This window comes from Gavialis gangeticus, unplaced genomic scaffold, assembly GCF_001723915.1.
Source record: "Gavialis gangeticus isolate Ggan-Ray unplaced genomic scaffold, GavGan_comp1, whole genome shotgun sequence".
Lineage (NCBI taxonomy): Eukaryota > Metazoa > Chordata > Crocodylia > Gavialidae > Gavialis > Gavialis gangeticus.
Genome location: NW_017729028.1, coordinates 33,198,905 through 33,212,798, shown reverse-complemented (window position 1 = coordinate 33,212,798; position 13,894 = coordinate 33,198,905). Strand labels below are relative to the sequence as shown.

General features: G+C 49.3%; 1 protein-coding gene across 2 annotated transcripts in view; it reads right to left on the bottom strand.

The window, feature by feature from the left end:
* Window positions 1–4,260, bottom strand: part of BLK (BLK proto-oncogene, Src family tyrosine kinase) — a 75,495-nt gene extending 71,235 nt beyond the window's left edge. The window contains exon 1 of one of the 2 annotated variants that reach the window (XM_019520912.1): window positions 3,809–4,260. The gene's annotated coding sequence lies outside the window, so the exon portion shown is untranslated. The remainder of the gene's footprint in view (window positions 1–3,808) is intronic. The other variant, XM_019520913.1, reaches the window with a different exon arrangement.
* Between the last annotated feature and the right edge of the window lie 9,634 nt (window positions 4,261–13,894).

Genomic DNA, 13,894 nt, shown 5'->3' with positions numbered 1-13,894 from the left:
GCCAATGCTCCGTAAAGCCCCTTTGTGCGTGTGCAAGCGTGTGCGCTCGCATCTTCCAATGGGCTCAATGGCTCCAACTGCGCATGCAAGGGAGTTACCGCTTGCAGGGAGATGGGACCTGCTGCCTCCTCTGTGATTCACCGGTTTGTACCTGCAGCTCTCCTAACGACAAGCACGACCAGAGATTAACAACTGCCACAGCATTCAATAGGCATGGTCCAAAGCACAGCAGCCGGCGGTGCAGGCTGCTTCGCTGGAGGCACCGTTACCGCAGAGCCAAGGAGGATGTTAGCACAGCACATGCTGGGAGCACAGGCCTACACATCTCTTCCCTCAAAAAACCCAGGTCAAGGTGTGCATGGAACAATCTCCCTGGGAAATCATTTTAAAATAAACTTCCCACACAAAGGCATGAGGCCGGGCAGTGGCTGTGTATTCCTCCTGTCCGCAGGATCTGTCCAGTAACGGGTTCCTAAATCCCCTATTGCTCACTGCGTGCTGGCAGCTGTGCTCGCCCTTCGGCAGGGCTGTCGAGTGCTGCAGCAACCCCCTGCCAGAGCAAAAACATTTTTTTCCCCCCATTTCAGTCACTGAACCAGAAAAAGGCCACCCTTTGCTCTGCTCTAGCTCTAAAGCAGCACACCAAGTAGGATGCTGAGGGCTAGCTGGGCACCTCTGCATAGTACAAAATGTACAGCATTTGGTGTATGTTCCTGTTTACGTGGCTGTTCCTGTTGGTTTAAGGCCTAATTGCTGTCTGGCCACATCATAATATCCCATGTCGAGTCACTGAGGCTTATGTGCTGATCTGAGACTCAGGCTGCCTGCGCAGGGGTGGTAGCCAAGCCATGTCCTCCAAACTTTGTAGAGGGAATCAGACGCAGGTTGTGGCCGTATTGGTCTAGAGGCAAAAGGAATCAGGACTTGTGAGAGAGGTGGTATCTTTTATATAGACCAACCCGATTTTTGCAACAACAACAAAAAATTCTTTAAAGAATGAAAATTAAAAGTTTTTAATTAAAAATTTAAAGTTGTTGCAAAAATCTAGTGGATCTAATAAGAGATATCACCTTTACCGTGAGTTCTGGTTCTTAAGTGAGGACTGTGATGCTTAATGGCTCGGTTAAAAGGAAAAATCTTTTGCTCTTCATTCTGTCTTGTCCAAATCAGATGCACGGCTTAGTTGGGGGACTTACGATTTGTGATAAATCCATTCGTTCCAAGACTCCCATCTTTTAAATTCAGACCTGTGTGTAAACCCTAGTGCCTGCCTGGAGCTACATCCACTTCACCCTTGTGCATGCACTTGCCATGATCCTTGAGCTATCTTCTGAGTCTCATGGGATGTAAAATTGGAAAAAAAGGAAAATGGGCCGTCGTTTCATTAAGAATGAAAGAAAGACTGAAGAAAGGAGTTTTGTGGGACCAAATAATGGCACAGCACTATTGTGGACATGCATTTCTGCCCCGCGCATCACTTAAGTGTGGGGGCTGCTGGTCGCTGCATGCTGATTTCACATAGCAGGTCCATCGCTTTCTGAAGCTGCTCCCCATTGCGGGGCAGATTCCCCTTCGTTAAATGATCCTATTCTGTACATACCGTAGGACTGTGTGGCCTTTCTGGTGAGGGTGTTTTCAAGGGTGCTGCTGGGGAATTGAAAGTGGGTAGATAAATAAAGAAGAGCACTTCAGCTAGATAAAAATGGGAGGCCAGATCTTTATCTGCAGTAAACATTTTCAGTCAGGTGCAGTAGATGTGACCCGCCTCGGTTTTCGGTTGCTCTCTCCAAGACACTCCGGAGACTGATTTTCAGAGATGCTGAGAAACCCACAACTCCAGCTAAAGTCACTAGGACCCACAGTTTGAGGGTAACCAAAAAACAAAAGGTACCCAAAAGCAACGGTCCCTTTTGAGAAGTTCGGCTCAAATAGCTCCGAAGTATTTTCTATTTTTTTTCTTTAGTGCTTCTAGGCAATTCGGTCACCAGGTCTTGAACTTCCAAACTCAATGCCCAGAAATAGCCTTGTTTTTGCAGAATAAAACTAGAACTGATCCAGTTCAAAAGCTAGCATGGACATTATTATGTTGTTACCACAAGACTGCCGCAGTCAAGCTCCGAGTTATGATACCGCGAACGCTACAATGCCCAGCCTTCAGACTGCAGATCACTGCAAAATCTGCTGCTGAGGGATAGCCTCTGACACGGTGATGCCAATGGGTATTGACAGCTGTGAACCCGGTATTAATCCAGCTGCCTTTACTTCTGTGTGGCTGTCCATTTGTCTTGCTAATTGATTTCAGGACACCCCTTCCCAAGTTATAAAGCAGCTGCTAAGTGTTTGCTGCACAGAAGTAAGTGCTGGGCATTCAACAGGCTGCTGATCACAATAAGCTGTGCATTTAATTCATTAAGCCACCAGTAATCCCACAAGGCAGGCATTAATATCCCCATTTCCCAGATGGGCAAACTGTCAGGCACAGTGACATTAGTCTACTTGACCGAGGTTTCCCAGTGGCAGAGAAGGGCTTTAAGGAACCCAGGAGGGAAGATTGGATAGGAAAAATGGCCCTTAGTTTCTTGGTACAAAGACACAAAACACATGGCATAAATGGCTGGTGTGCAAATGCAAGGTTGAGTCCTGCCAATGCTTTATGCCTTGAACTCCTGCCAAAATCGAACAGGTGTGTAAGGGAAAGGTGCAGGACATTTCAGCTAATCTTTAGTGACAGAGAAATTTGGGTTAGCGGTGGATCATGGAGGGTTAGGCAGAGATTCCCAGAGCCCAGGTTCCCTGAAAAGGGAAGTGATTTTGACCTTGCATTTCCTACCACCCTGTCCAAAGTCACCAGCTTGCCAAAGACTCTGTTAACCCCAACCAGACTAAATATAAGAGACTAAGAATGAGGAAGACGAGCCGTAGTACAAAAGGTTCCCAAATAAGAGAAATGTCCCTAAATCATGTAAACCTCCGGGGGGCGAAGACAAAAATGGCATCTCAGGAGCATCCTCTCCTCCTTTGCCCATCCCAGTGCACTGGAGAACGGACATAACAACACAGGAGTTGCCATTTCCTGGGTCAGATCATAGGTCCATCTTTCCCAGTCTCCTGTTGCGCAGGGGCAGAGAGTGGGTGCTGCAAGGGAGAGTGAAGTGGGTATGAACAGGGCATTTTCCACATTTCCACTCTCACTTGCAGCCTCTTGCATTTAGGATCAATGAAAGGCTTGGTCTCACTTTCCCTGCACCATGAACAGCCCTTCCCTGCAGCAGTCACTGCTTATGTACGAGGAATTCAAGCCTTCCCCTCCCTTTAGCTTCCCACAGGTGGGAGGGGAGGCAGTGAATTGCCTGGCTCTTTCCAAGGGACTGTCCGTCTTTTAAGGAAGAGATCCAAGCCCAAGAGAGAAGCTGCCAAACCATTTTGACTTGAGTGGCAATTGCACCATCCAAAACCCCTCCCATGGCCAGCAGCCACCTGGCAAATATCCCAAACCTGCCTTAATTAACCAGCCACCCCTCTAGAAACCTCTGATTGTGTGACCCAGGTGCTCAACTCACGTAGGCATTTGCAAAATCCCACTAGATGCACCTAAATACCTTTGGCCACCAATGTTAAGAGACCATCTCCGCGAGAGGTTCGGCATAGTCCTCTTGCAGTCAACAGAGTTAGGCTAATCAACTAGCAGACGAGCTTGCCCTCATTGTTTTGTTCATGACCCGGGTCCTAGAACTACTTTTCAGTTAGGTACAACCTGAGCCTAAGGAGGAGCAGCAATATTTAAAGATGGACCCATGGAGGCACTTACCTCGGTCCGTTCCTTGGCTGGGTTATAGCATAGCCCTTTAACTTCTAGCAGTCATCCAGAGTTGAAAAATCCTTTGCTGGGTGTGTACTTAAGCACATAAGCTCTTCTGGATATGTTTTAATCCTTAAAGCACAGAGAGAGAGTGAAGAAACCCAAATTCTTGGCTGTGTCAGTTGACTGCTGTTAGTGGTTTCCTGTCGACAACAGCTGAATGACAAATCGGACGGGGTTGTTACACTTATAGCAATTAGGGGGTGGTAGAAGAGCCGCGCCGCTTGGTTAAAGCTAATGTTAGATGAGCAGCCACCTCAGCAGAGCTGTTACCCACATGGGCTCCAGAGGCTAAAAGAAGAAAGTGCCCATGTGTAGACGGTGCCCCGCTGCCCTCTGCCTAGCGCTGGCAGGAGATGAAAGGCGCTCTGTTGTGAAACAAGAATGCAAATGAAAATCAGGTCTGGGGCTTTTGTTCTTTCCATCCCAGCCCCATTTGTGACTCTACCCCCAATCCCGCAAGTACATGCTCTCTGGCCAGGAGGAGGGACCAAGTTATTTATAGTGGAAATTTAGCGTTTGAGGTGGTTTCTCTCTGGCCAGTGTAAAAAACAACTAGACATCCTGCCTAACTCAATACCTCCCCCACCTCCCTCCCTATTCAGCTAGGTTATGCTGAATTTCTTTCTCAGTTTCCATCTGAGGCTGTGGTACAGTTTGACTGATGCACCGTTTGAAATAGCTTTCCTGTTCCTCCCCAGACCAGGCTGCATTTCAGCAGCAAGTCAAGAACGAGGATGAAAGTGGGGCAGCTGGGGAGACGGGGAAGAAGGGAGCAAGTGAGAGTAATGTGCCTGCGCCAAACCTCTGAGAAAGATAAAAACAACCTTTTTCTGGGCCTTTTTTTTTTTAAAGCTCAGACTCCTCAAAACCAGGATTTCCAAATGAAAACCTGGTGTGCTTGCTTTCCCTCATAAGACATGTTGATTTTTAAAGCGCTCCCTTTTATGTTTAGCTGAAGCTGGTTTCTACAGTCACTGTGATGCCTTTCAGCTGATTCAAAATAGCATTTGGGGAGCTGGGGGGAAATTTTCTAAAAGTTTGCTCCCATCCCAAGTCAGGAGGGCTGAGAAAAGGAGGCGAGCCTGAGACAGACATCAAGACATCCAAGGCAGTGAGGGTAACTGTCCTTTGGGTCCCGCAACATCCTTCCTGTGCTCTCCTTTGTCTTCTGGTGGTAGACCATCGCAATGTGCTATTTCGAGGTTCCCAAGCCAATGCAGGTTACGGCAGCCCGTCCGCTTTCACGTGATGGCCCTCCTGAGCCTGTTGTGCTTGCATTCGCCAGGCTTTTCTGTCCTTTTGCAGCAGCACAAACTATATGAGACCTATATGGACGCTTGTGCACGTGACACCTCTCCTGGTTCCACTTCTCCTGGGCCCACGTGGCAAAAATTGCCATTAAGCTAGCTAAACAGCATCCACGCTACGGGTCCACGCTGTCGGCTGACGTTACTGTTTTCGAGTCATTTTTTATCGCGGTAATTTAAAACGCCTCCAACGTGTTTTCTTTTTACCTCCTGAATTTCTTCCACGAGGGCTTTGAATTTGTAACATGGATCTACCTTATGCCCGAAAACATGATTTTCACCTGCTTTGCAGCTGTTACACCACCCGGCACTGCTTGGGTTCGCTTGTAAATCCACAGAAATCCGGGGAAGTTCAGCTAATTTCTCCTGCACTGATTTTTCCGGGTGCCAGGTGCTAATCTTGCAAATTTTTACTGATTGTTTCATTGCTTAAATTAGATTCATGAAAAATCAGATTTCCAGAAATACATGTTCTGCCTTTTTACACACACCGAGCTTCTGGCTTTCCTTATCAGCCTCAGCCTCTTGCCATTGAGGCAACATGAGCATGAAGAAGAGGTCCTGGTTTTTTTGTACCCTACCTCGAAGCGTACGGAGGTCTCCCTGCTCTTTGGAGTTGGATATATAGGGCCTGGTAAGCGTTGGGCACTTAGCTCCCTGGTTTTCTTGGCAAGTTAAAGTTGGCTGGCGAGGCTGATATTTAAAGAGCAAGCCCATCTATTCAGAAAGAAAGGGAGCTAGTTAAGGGACTGCCTGGGCAAGTGGCCAGGAAAGGAGCAGTGCAAATAAGGAAATTATTTGTTTCCTTGTAAGTTCTGAGGGACAAAAAACCCAAAAAACTATTGTTTTGGGGGAAGCTAACAACTATGAAACTATGAAGCAAAGATGGAAATCTTTCGTTTTTTCCCATCAAATCCAAAAGGCGGGGAAACAATGAAAAGGTGAATATTTGATTGTCTCTCTTTAAAAAATAAATACATAAATTTGAAGGGGTTTCCCCAATCAAAAAATCCCTTCCAATGGGAAAATTAAAATGCTTGGCTTGAATTGTTTTAAATTTATTGTATTCCTCCCATTTTTTTTGGAATGAACGGCTTGGTGAAATGCAAAAAAAAAAAAATCCTTGTTTCCAAATGTACGTTCTTCATGGAAAAGGTTTCAGCTGAAAAATAGTGCCTAGCTCCCATTATGGCTTTGAGCTCCGTTCCCTGTCTAGCTCCGCCTGGGCCAGGGCTATATGAACAGGAGGGAGCCACTTTGGGTGATGCTGGTACAGCTCCTGGGACACCGCATCCTGGGATGGAGATTGAAAAAACAGTGCCTTCCTAGAGCCTGTCTGAATAACAGCAGTGGATGCAATGGCAGGGATGGCATTGAAGGTGATGGGGAAGGGGAGAGGCAGGGAAGGAAGGTTTGTGTCCCGCTGTGGGTCACCACGCACTTTTCAGTGTCAGATGATTTGAACAAGGAGAGAAAATACCTGCAGCTTCAAGGACTAGCAGGGAAAGGCAAAGCAAAAGCCAATGCAGACAAATTCCAACTAGGAATACAGGGGTGTAGGTTGTTTAAAAAAAAAATACAATTTTCCAACTATTTAAGTTGTTCTAATAACAGATGTCAGATTCACCCAAAGCACCTTGTCTAACTAGGGATATGGCATGAATGTGAACAGCTTGGCGGATGAACAAATCACAAAGGGAAGTGATAGGCTCTGAATCACATCATGACTATCTTTAAGATTTAATTTGGCCAGACTCCAGCTGTTGGACTTGCTGAAGGAAGACAGGATGTCTTCTAGTGAACACGTCCGACCAGATGATTGCCTGGCCTTGAATCAGTTGAAAGGGATCCCTACATACTGGGATGTTGGTTGGTGTGGAAAATCATAGACTCACAGAAAAGTAGGGTTGGAAGGGGCCTCGGGAGGTCACCCAGTCCAGTGTTTCTCAACCCAGGGATCACGACCCAAAAGTGGGTCACCAGAATATATGAAAGCATGGCAAACAAACTTTCAAAAAGCGTGGACCAACCTTAAAAATGGCTTCTTTAAAGGAGACAACCATGGGAAACCATGGCTTTTCCCTCGCAGGCTGGCAGAGCTCCTGGGCCTTCCCTGCCCCACACTCCCTACCCCCATCCTACACACCCTTCCCCTGCCCCACACACTGGGGACTGGGGTGGGGGGCAGCAGGTCGGGAATGAGGGGCACTGGCCATTGATGTTTGCAAATGGGTCCCGGTACCAAAAAGTTTGATCTAGTCCAACCCCCTGCCTGAGGCATCCTCTACAAGTTCTTGTCTAACCTATTCCTAAAGGTACACAGTCAACCCTGCTGCACAGCTGGAAGGCATATTGCCCAAAGACACCAAAACCACCCTAATCTGCCATAGGTAAAGCAGGGACATGAGGACTGTCAGCGATCTGCCATTGCAAGGGTTGTTAAAATGCACTTGCCTCCCCTCCAACCACTGCTGTCTTGTAGCAGGTAAGAGACCATCAGCAGGGCATGTAGGCCCTGGGGAAGTTATGACTGGCCTCCCTCCAGAGCTGCAAAGGAAAGGAGGATCCTCTTCCCTGAGCACCCTCCCTTACACTGGCCTTTATCACTGTGCCATTTGACTGCATTATCATCTCAGTAGAAGCTGCTACTTGGGGGGGGGGGGGGGCAGTCCTCTTAGATGGTCATCTGAGATGGCCAGATGCTTGAGTGGTTAAGTACCTCTGTGGTGCAACAGACAGGAGGATGGGCTTTTCTAGTAAGATGTTACTCAAAGGTTGTGGGTTCAAGTCCTGCTGAAGTTAAAGTGTTTTTCCTGGAAAACTGTTTTAGGCTCAGTGTTAGGAAAAATGACTTTGCAGCTAGAGTGTTCAGACTGTGGAATAAGCTCCCTCCCGAGGTGGTGCAATCGCCTACCCCAGAAATCTTCAAGAGGCGACTGGTCGGATCACCTGAGCCCAGTTGTCTTTCCTGCCTGGTGCAGGGGGCTGGGCCTGATGATCTTCCAAGGTCCCTTACAGTCTATGAATCTTGTCCCTATTGCTTTACCCCTGTGCATCATCATGGAGGACCTGAGGCATGCTAACATCACTGTGAACTGTCTTAGATGGGACACCCCAAGCATACTGCACCCACTCCTTCCTGCTGACAGGCTCCACACCCAGAAATGCACCAGTAAGCCCAATACAGGGCATCTCTTTGGCTTTCTTGAGACCTTGTGCTTGAGAAAGGCTGCTGGGCATGGTCCAGAAGAGGCCTCGTGGACACACTTCTAGCCCTGGAGGGTGCAAGCATGGCGTTGGGGTATGCTCGGGAGCATCCCAGCCTGGAAACACTCTGCCACTGTGGTGTAAACATGCTCCAGGGTCCAGATTTTACCTCCGTTCCACCCTGTTCAAGTCCCTGGAAGTCTATGAATGCATTTCCCTTTGTAATACGCTGTCATCTGACTCTTAAACTGAGTCACAGAAAAGCAGCAAGGAGAAGGAGGACCTGCCTGGCTTTAGCATTAGCAGCTCTTCAGGGGCTTGAGTAAGATGAAACAGAATTGCATGTGGGCACCTAAGTCCACTTCCACACCTAATAGGATTGTTGATGAGAAAGTATGTGCAGATTCAGTGGAGTCTGACAGGGCCATGGCCTGAACGCTTCTGGTATGGCCATTATAGCAGTTGGAAATGAGACCCAGTCCTAAACAACAGCTGTCGCGAAATAACGGGATGTCTAAAGCCAACGCCAAAGGATAGGCTTGCTGCGTGGCATCGCACCACCCGATACGGTAGCGAGCCAAAAAGAAAGACCACAGCAAATGAGAAGACCCCAGACTCCACTGTATGGTCACACAGAAGTAGCTAAATGGCTTAAAGCATGAAAGAGTTTTGTAACCAGCATTGCACCATTGGACATGACAAGACTGAGGTTATGGAAAGAAAGATTATATGCAAGTAAGTGCTCTGAAATGGACCTCAGACCTCGGGATGGCCTTCCCATGGGGCTGGTGTAGACTGGCCAACATGGTGATGCCTGAATCACTTGTGCATACAAACTGGAAGATCAAAAATAAACACGCACAAACATGGGATGCATGGGAGCGCGGTGAAGCGCAGACTATGGAGCACCCAACTCGTTTGCCGACCCCTTGTTGAGACCTGCACAACAGAGGAGCTTGTTGCAGTGGTGGAAAGATTGTGCATGAATCTGAAAAAACATTTAGTTTAGGACAAGGACTCGAGAAGAAGACAACAAGACCTAATAGGAGGAATAGTGTCATGTCCAAGTCCATGCTGACAGGTAATGGCCAGCATGGGACACACAGCGCCTCCCTTCCCCTTCTCCCATCTAACCTCGAGAAAACTCTCCCTCCATCATGACTTTTGCTTCTGTATCAGGGCTGAGATCGGCCCTTCCTTTTTCTTAGTTTGCTGAATTTAATTTCCAATCAATGCCCCAGTACTAGGTTGCTTCCCACTCTTCCTTTCCCGCTATCCTATAACCAAGTAGGACTGAGAGTATTTCTCCATATCACATTTTTTTCATATGCATGAAGCAGGTGCAGGGAATCCTAGTGCTTGAATAATGTGCTGAAAACCAGATGAACCATTAGCTATCATCCTGTCAGGAACAATCCCACATTGGCCCTGGGGGCTTGGGCTGTGCATACCCTGACAAGCCCTTTTCATCTCTAATTGTTTGGATCCCCTTGTTTTCTGAAAACCTTCTGCCAGCTGCAGATGGATGCCCAGGCCTTTCAAAGACCAAGCAGTTATCCAGCCTGACGGGTATCGATGTCAGTACGGTGTGCTCGGTTTTCCTGCTTGCTGCTGCTGCCATCAAGCTGTGCTGGCTCCCAGGAACCAAATGCACTGCTCCGGAGCGTCACACGTTGGCTTCCAGTTTGCAGCTCCTTGCCCCTCTTGCCGCCATTCACAGCCCTGTAGGAAGGGTGTGAAATCCCACCTATAAAGAAGTGAAGTTCCCCTTGCAGTCACTTTACCCGTCTGTAAGTGATGTCACAGGCTCACTGGAAGGGGAGAATGAGGTTTAGTCTGTCTCTTCTAGGCATGCCAGACCCAGCTCCGTTGCCCGAGCATCCCAAACTGTCTGCTGTGCACCCACATCTGGGGATACCAGATGAAGCGGGCAGGTGGGGTCCCGATACCGGATGAAGCGGGCAGGTGGGGTCCCCGGGCCTCGGCCCTATGCTGCCACCACCCAGTAAGCTGACCCCAGCCCAGCCCTTCATCCCCTCCACCCAGCCAAGCCACTTAGGAAATTGTGGTGAGATGCTGCGGGTTGGGGAAGCAGCCCAGGGGAGGGGGTGCTGACCCAGCCCGTGACAACCCTAATGGGTTCTTAGATGGGCATCAGAAGGACACCAGCCCATCAACCGTGAACGCTGACTTGGTGCAGAGTCACTTGGATGGACTGGCTGTGTTCGAGTCGGCAGGCCCGGGTGAGCTTCATCTGACAGTACTGAAGGAATTGGCTGGTGCCATAGCAGAACCGCTGGCACGGCTGTCTGAGTGCTCGTGGCGCTCGGGTCAGGTCCCAAAGGACTGCAAAAGGGCCAGCGTGGTCCCTATTTTCAAGAAGGGGAGGAAGGAGAATTCGAGTAATTATAGGCCAGTCAGTCTCACCGCCGTCCTTGGAAAGGTCTTTGACAAGATTATGAAAGATCATATTTTTGGGAGTCTAGTGGGAAACATAATGCAGCAGGGAAACCAGGATGGATTCGTAGCAGGTAGGTCATGTCTGCCCGATCCAGTTTCTGTTTATGACGGGGTCACAAAACGTGCAGACGCAGGAGTAGAGGTGGATGTCATTTTCTTGGACTTTAGCAAGGCCTTCGATACGGCATCTCATCCCATTCTCAGAAATAAATTAAGAGGCCGTGACATACATGTTTACACAGTCCAGTGGGTGGCAAATTGGCTTAGCAGTCGCACCCAGAGCGTGGTAGTAGACGGGTTGATGCCGACTTGGAAGGATGTGGGCAGTGGGGTCCCACAGTTCGGTCCTTGGACCTGTGCTCTTCAATGTCTTCATCAGTGACTTGGATGTCGGTGTGAAGTGTACTCTGTCCAAGTTTGTGGATGATACTAAATTGTGGGGTGAAGTGCCCACTCCAGAGGGTAGGGAACGATTGCATGCAGACCGGAGCAGGTTGGAAAAGTGGGCAGTACACAGTAGGATGCAGTACGACAAGGACATGTGCAAAGTGCTGCACCTAGGGCACAAAAATATCCAGCACATCGACTGGCTGGGAAATGATCCTCTCAGCAGCACAGACGCAGAAAGGGATCTCAGAGGCACAGTGGACTCCAAGATGAACACGAGTCGTCACTGTGACGAAATCATCAGCAAATCTAACCGCACTTTATCATGCACCAGCAGATGCACGACAAATAGATCCAAGGAGGAGATACTTCCCCTCTATGCGGCATTGGTCAGACCGCAGTTGGAGCACTGCATCCAGTTTTGAGTGCCATACTTCAAGAAGGATGTTGATAGACTCGAGAGGGTCCAGAGGAGGCCACTCGTATGGTCAGGGGCTTGCAGGACAAGCCCTAGGAGGAGAGACTGAGGGACCGGGACCTCTTCAGCCTCCGCAAGAGAAAGCTGACAGGTGACCTTGTGGCTGCCTACAAATTCATTAGGGGGACACAGCAAGGGATTGGAGATGCGCTGTTCACCAGGGTGGCTCTTGGGGTAACAAGGAGCAATGGTCACAAACTGAAAGAGAGCAGATTTAGGCTAGATATCAGGGAAAACTTCTTCACGGTAAGGGTGGCCAAAATTTGGATGGGGCTCCCAAGGGAGGTGGCGCTCTCCCCTGCCCTGGGGGTCTTCAAAACAAGGCTGGATAGGCACCTGGCTGGAGTCATCTGAACCCAGCACTTTCCTGCCCAGGCAGGGGGTCGGACTCGATGACCTGTTGAGGTCTCTTCCGACCCCAACATCTACGAATCCAGGAATCTGTGAACTCACCAAAACTTTCCAAGTGGCCCTCCAGCCCAAATAATTGCCCACCCCTCTGCTAGATACACCCCCCGCTGGTCTGAAAACCCTCATCTTTGCAGGGTGGTGAAAACCCGCAACCCTGTGCCGAGTCCAGGCTCTGATATCTGTGTGTGGAAGGGCTCTGCCTCACTGATAACAGCTAAAGTCCTCCCCACTGATGTCCTCACAGCAGGCTCAGGCCTAGAGCCTGGAAATGAATACATTTGCATGTCTGACTAATGCATTTTGCCCCTGGAGAATTGTAATTAGAGCGAATCTCGTTGCTTCTGGCGGGCTCCTGCTGGACGTACCCTCCACCCACCTCCGTGTGTGGCCGAGCCCTCAGCACATCACTCAGTAACCTGGTTCATGCCAGGAGCGCCGGCGGCGGTGCGGGTCCTGACATGCATCCAGATTGCTGCACCAGTGAGAAGTTGCAGCCTGCACTAGCTAGAGGTTTGCTTCCCTCTACTGGTGGCTCTGCCATATTTTCTGGTTCAAAGCAATGGTATCTAGCAGGGACACGCTATTCCCTATGCCAGTCTGGACCCTGTTGGTCTGTGCTGGGGGTGCCACACCATGCTGTCCTGCACAGCATGCGCCTCTGGACGAGACACCCGGACAACCCTCCTTGCTCAAGCGCAGAGTCGCTGGGCACATCCCGCTCTCGGCTTCGTTAGGGAAACGGGGTTTGGGCTTCAGCTCCTTCCTGTCTACATGCTCTGGGGCCGGATCAATGGCCGGGGCATGCGCACCCAAGACCTGATGGATCTTACAGAAGCATCAAGGGGCCCTCGGGGAAGAGGGTGCAGTCCAAGTCACTGTCTCCCCCGGAGGTATGAGGTTCAGCTAAAATTGGACCATATTTCAGTTGGAATGTCTTTTTTTTAGGCATTTCCCCCCTCCACACACAGAGAAACCACTCAGAAGTGGACTGGTTTTGCTCCCCCTTTTTACAGCAATTGATCTTGGGTCTGGAAGAGAGCATGGAAAGGTTCATGCCCCAAGAGGAGTGTTTGGAGATATTACGGATAAGTGGAAGGGCAGAGACACATGGGGAAATCCAAACTCGTAGCATGCTTCAGGGCCCTGTTGTTATGAGCCGCACACTTTTTCATCCGCTGCCAGACAGAGATGATCCTTCCTGCTGTGTCTACTGTTCATCCTTGTAACAACCCTGCATGGCAGAGCAGTGCGGTCATCCCCGCGTTACGAAAAGGAAACTGAGGCACACTATCATCAAAGACCAGACACACAGGGTCTTAGACCCAGCTGCCAATTTAGGAGCCCAATGCCAACACTTAGCTCCTCAGCTCCTAGGCTCAGGGGATGCCTCACCCTGGAGCGGGCTCCAGAGAAGGCGCAGCCCTGGGTAGGGGGTCGTGAACACCTTTCATCCACTAACTCAGTGGTTTGAACGCTCCCCTGGAAGGTGGGATACCTGCATTCAACTTCTTTTGCCTGCCAAGAGCGTCAGGAGACAAAAGGACCATATACTTTCTGAGCCAGGACATATTTAATTGTTTCATGCAAACCAAAATAGCATCAGCTGGAGGGAATAAGAGCAGCCTTTAGAGTCAGACACAAGTTCAAAGCCCCATAGGGGAGGGGTGAGAGTTGGACCCCTCACTTCTATGGATGCCCCAACCCTGAGGACCTACATAAAAGGAGGAGGCTTCTCCAGGATACTACCACTGGCTTCCTCTTGCAAAAAAAAAAAAAAAAAAA